This window comes from Vombatus ursinus, unplaced genomic scaffold (assembly GCF_900497805.2).
Source record: "Vombatus ursinus unplaced genomic scaffold, bare-nosed wombat genome assembly UNPS02014177.1, whole genome shotgun sequence".
In the NCBI taxonomy this organism is placed as follows: domain Eukaryota; kingdom Metazoa; phylum Chordata; class Mammalia; order Diprotodontia; family Vombatidae; genus Vombatus; species Vombatus ursinus.
Genome location: NW_020953955.1, coordinates 1,407,341 through 1,413,283, shown reverse-complemented (window position 1 = coordinate 1,413,283; position 5,943 = coordinate 1,407,341).

Sequence of the window (5,943 nt, the reverse complement as noted above, 5' to 3'; positions counted from 1 at the left end):
TTTTTTTTTTTTAATACGTATCTCCAGCACCTGGAACAATATTTTGAATGCAGTAGATAATGCTTCTTCATTCATCAATTCATTGCTACATTTTATGGTTGCCAGTACACTGTACAAGGGTAAGCCACATGATTCCCTTCAATAAACACACTAGACTTTGAGGAATATCATAATAATTACTGTCAGGGGAGAATCTGAAGGTTTTGAAGAATATACATTTGGTAGACATCATTACGACCCTACTTAGTGGGTATTTGGGAGAGAGTTGACCTTCCATTCAATTTTTTCAAGAAATTCAAGAAATATCTACTAAGGACTTACTATGGGAGAGGCTAGACTTGGAGCCAGAATAGTTCCAAAGAGTATAGGTAGAATGATTTAGAGCAATGTCTCACATTTAGTGGTTCACTAACTTTTTGGGGTTCACAATGACAATTCAAGGAATTGGAGGTCACCAAACATTATTGGTGCTACAAGCAGTAAATAATTACTCAATTATGTTACAAATCTCTTTTTCCTCCCTGACAGATATGTACATGAATGAAGCATTTTAGGCCCTTTCTTGCAGCAATTTAAAACTGACATGATCATGGACACAACAATATGGGTGTATGTAGAAATATTAGATCAAATTCACTAGACCCAAAGTTCTGGGTATATCATGACAAAAAGAATATAGTATGTCCATTAGGAAACAAATTTCACTGAGTAAAATTACATATACACATGCAAGTCAACATAAAATATATAAACAGTATATGAAAAAAGAGATTTTTCAGCATGGTGGAGATACAAGTAGGTGGGGGATTAGGAGAGATGACTTTCCAAGTTGACAATGAACCATTATTGAATTCTTCTTGGAACTAAGTATTCAACAAATTCTGAATCTGCCACACTGTGCCCTTTATAGTCTTGCTCTGCATCTTATATTGAAAAATAGCAAGAGGGAGCTTGTCAAAGGGTTAAACCATGACAAATGATGACTACAGTATTCCCCTCAATTACTATTGAACTAGAACCTTTAGGGCATGCATCCTCGCAGACCAGAGCTATGAAATAGATTGGGATTAGACAAGATGGAGCTTGGGGAGACAGGTCAATTGGAAGCTCTGAGTACTTTTTTTTTTTTAAAGAATAGAATTAATATTTATCATAAGCATATCATTTATGATTTACAAATTACTATTCTTACAATGGTCCTAAGAATTAGAGCATGAACAATGCTTATTTGCATTTTGCAAAATGAGGAGATCAAGGTTCATCTGGGATAAGTTACTTCTCTAGAGTTTCGCAGCAAACTCCAATTCCATTTCAGATTTTCTAACACCAAGTTCAGGGATCTTTTCACTTCCACACTTTGTGGAGATTTTTTCACTACTCCACGTCTCTTTCAAGTTCAGGATCACATGTGATTTTCACCAAAATCTTTTGATTGTTTTCAGATATGAGTTTAGTATACCCAGTTCAAAGATAAATAGGCTGAGATTTGTAGATGTTCAGTGACTTGGCCAAAATGATATAGCCAGGAGATGGTGGGAAAAGGGCTACCATCCAGCTTTTGTCCGTGGCCTTGTCCGGGTCCCTTTCTTCCTCACTTTGCCAACAACAAGGTAAGACTGACAAAGTACCCATAAGAAAATTGTTCTTTCCCCATGGTCAGAGCAAAATTTAATGACTTGTTTTGCTTGTGAGTTGCCAGCAGAGCTGCTAGGATCTCTAATGTAGCCCCATCTCCCAAGAGCTGCAGGGCTCCAATGTATGAAAAAAGTCCCAGACCCATCCCTGACTCCTACTACTAACACTGAAAAAATCTACTACAGGTCTCAATGCTGGGGAATCAGCTTGTGGGTCAAATTCTCTGAGTCATTCACTCATTTATCTAGTTCTTGTTCTGTTTCTTGGAGCTAAGATTAATGGAGGGTAGGAGTGGGCATTGCTACCTCTACTAACATCCATGCCATAGCAATGGCCAGAATTGATCTCTCTGCCACTAGTAACTTTTGAACTCTTTGACTTAATGATTACTGAAAAGTTTCTTTAATAGGATCACATGCTTCCTAGGTTTGGAACTTCAAGGTAAAACTTCAAATATACAGTTCTTGGCTAACTCTCCCCTCTGAGTGCTGACCATCTTTCTCCATTTCAAATCAGATCAGTTTTAGGATATCCAGTCCATGACTGCAGTGGAAACTTCTGTGGACCTGGAGGCAGGAAGATTCACTGTTTAGCAATGCGTAAGTTACTTGACTTCTTCCCTTTCCTTGTCCATCAGATATGTGTAATTACACTTTTGATACTACTCTCACAGATTTTTCTTGGGGTTCAAATGAGACGATGTATAGAAATTGTGTTCAAACAGGTGCTCTTTAAACACCAGTGATTATCTTCTACTTTGCTCATCATCCCTCAGTAACTGAAGGAGGAATTTGAGGAATGGGCAACTGTAAATTTCTAATGAACCTTTAAATAATGTTGATTAAAGGAATATTGTGAGCAGAGCACTGAATTATATTCTTAAGAGAGGGGATTGAAAACAAAATTAAGATGAGATATAGTCCTTGCCCTCAATGATGATAGCTCCCACTTTTGTAGGATTGAAACATTTGGAAGAGCTTTACATCAGTTTTCTCATTTTAATCTCCCAACAACTCTGTGACATAAATACTGTTAACATTATTCTCCTTTTACAGGTAAGCAACTTGAGGCTAAATGACTTAAGTGACTTGTCTAGACATATGCAATTAACAAGGATTGAGATGGGATTTAAATCCCCATCTTTTTGACTCAAATATCTAAGCCCTTTCCACTACAGCACATCCCCACACCATTACTTTGCATTAATGTAGCACCTCTTTCCTCTTTCTTCTATTTCTTTGTGTTTCTCAGAGCTCCCACTCATCCATGATCATGTGCAAGTCCAATAACTTGTGCTAATGACAGTAACTCTCATGTCTATAGCACTTCATTCTTGGCAAACATTTCCCTTACATTCACTATGCGTAACCACGATGCCCAAAGAAATATTAATCCCATTTTTCAAATGAGGAGACAGAGACCCAGAATAATTGATTGACTTTTGTGAAATCACAGAGAAAACTAGTTCAATTCCAAGCAACACAAGAGCCCAAGTCTTCAGTCTCTTAATCAAGTGTTCTTTCCAAAGTACTACAATCTACCAACACCTGGGCATTTCTGAATAGAAAACAAATCACTTTATCAGCCCTGATGACAAAGAATGACTCTCTCCACACATGGAAAAGGGAGAGGATCCAATGTTGAGTTCATCATTAAAAATGATTGTCACAGAGACATAGACCATGTCTACACATATTTGATTTGGCAATATTGACCACCAAATTGGCTCATGATTGTCATATATGAGACCAACATTACTATAAAACTTGACTCTTAAGTTCTTGCTTTGTATTCTATTTAGTATAACTCCTATTATGTTAAAGGAAAATCTTCATTGTTCTTAGTTGCAAAAATAGATTTTATTTCTACTTCTCTAATAATCCGTGATATTAAATTTTACTTTGTCCTAAACTGTAAGTCCCAAGTAAACTACATTAGAAAAAAATGTTCTTTTATTGTGGTTTTATGAAGAGTAATGAAAATCTTCAATTTCAATAGAGGTTAAAAGTATCATTAAATCATCTATATAAAAATGAAAAAGATCTCAGAGGTAATCTAGCCTACTATCTTTTCTTTATTGATGAGCCAACTGAAGTCCATAGTATCTTAGGAGTAAAAGCTCTCACAAGGATTTCTGACACAGGTAGCAGGAATAGTGCTAGTAATTAAAATAACAACAGTAAAATAACTTATAAGAAACTTTAAGGTTTTCAAAGCAATTTACACTCCATCTATGATCATAGCAGCTCCATGATGTGAATGTCATGAATTTTATTGTTTTTAGATATATGAGTTAGGCTCAGAAGTGTGGTGACTTTTCTATGGTCACATGTCTATTGTCTATGACAATAAAGAAGAGCTAAGCATAAATTTTTTTTCCATGAAATGAGATATAAATCCTGTCTGTGGCTATGTCTATCCCCTCCCTTTCTTTCATATATATATGTGTATATATATATATATATATATTTGATATACATACACATATATATTATATATACATATATGTATTGTGTTTGTGGGTATGTGTATGTATATTTATACATATATGTATAAGTATGTGTATGTGTACGTGTATATGTGTACATATATGTCATATATGTATAAGTATATATGACATAGATTTAACGAGGGGTCAACTAGTCCTTCCATCAGTACTTCAAGTGAGAGGAAATCCAGTACATGTTAGGGCAGCCAGTTCCACTTCTGAATAACAATGTTTCGGTAATGTTTTATTTACATTGAACCTAAATTTGTTTCTACTTAACTTCTGCACTTTGCTCCTGGATATTCCCTTTGGATACAAATGAATAAGTCAACTGTTTCCTCTTCATGACAGTCCTGCAGATACCTGAAGATAACTAATCCAAACCCCTGCCCTGACACCCCTGTTTATCTTTTCTACACCAAACACCCTCCATTCCTTCCACCAATCCCAATATGACAAAATTTCAAAGTCCTTCTCCATGCTGGCTGAACTCCTCTAGAGAATCTCTAGCCTAACAGTGTCCTTTCTAAAGTTAGGAACCCATGTCTGAATATGTTGCTCCACATGCAGAATACAACAGACCACCTCTGTACACCTGGTTACTGCGTCCCTCCACTCATTTTAAAGTCAGATTAGTTTTCTGGCTTGTCATGTATGTCTCGAAGTTGTTGTGGGGATGAAATGATTCAATATATTTAAAGTACTTGGCCAAAATTAAAGAGGCAGCTCTGGTACAATGGATAGAGCATTAAGACTGGAGTCAGGAAGTCCTGAGTTCCAATCTAACCTCAGATCCTTAGGATATGACCCTGATCACTTAAGCAGTGTTTGCCTAAGTTCCCTCAACTTTAAAATAAAAATACCTACATTGCAAAGTTGTAGTCAGAATCAAATGAGATAATATTAATAAAGTACACACTTAGCACAGTCATTGCACTTAATAAACACTACATAAATGCTTCTTTCTCTCCCTTCACTAATATAAGTGCTACTTCCTACTTATAGTATGAACACCCTATAAAAAATAGCCATTCACTTCTTTTAAATTCAAAGAACGTTCTCCTGATCACAGAAAAGGGAAGCAAAATATAAATTGAGCATCTCTGCCTTTCTTTGTCACTCACTGTACTTGTCCTGTTTCTTTTGAAGTAGTGAATTGGTCCAATTCTTTATTTTATAATTGTTTGGTCCCCAAATAGCCAATTTTTCAAAAATCCACAGCTCCTGGTAGTCTTTAGCCGTCTGGGCTTCCCTCAGCTCACCCTGAATCCTGGCACTCCTCTGACTCTATTACTGTAAGATAGAATCTGCTTTTGCATTCAGCCTTTGTTACCTCTCCTTTTTCCTTTACTGAATTTTTTTTCATATCAAAGTCTACATAATTGACAATTTTTCTTCTTTTAACTTTAAAATTACATTCTTAAGATCTTTTTTATATTTTAAGTTTTGGATTCCCTGAATTAGCCCATAGGATGCTAATTCATCTTTCCTCTGGAATGCCTGGAAATGACCCTCCACAAACCTAAAGCGTATGCCTGACAAATGCTAGTTTTCCTTTAAGATGATTCAGTTACTTTCCTCCAACTCCTGTAATATTCCCATTTACGTTGATCTTTCCTAACAACTCCTCATGCTTTATGGGAATCAAATGCAGGATAGGATTTTATCACATTGGTTCCTTCACTTTTGAACTTTTGATGGAAAAAATATCATTTTCTTTCAAGAATTCAATAACTGTTCTTTGACAAAAGAGACACAGAGTTGCTAGGTATTTAGATAGATAGATAGATAGATAGATAGATAGATAGATAGATAGATAG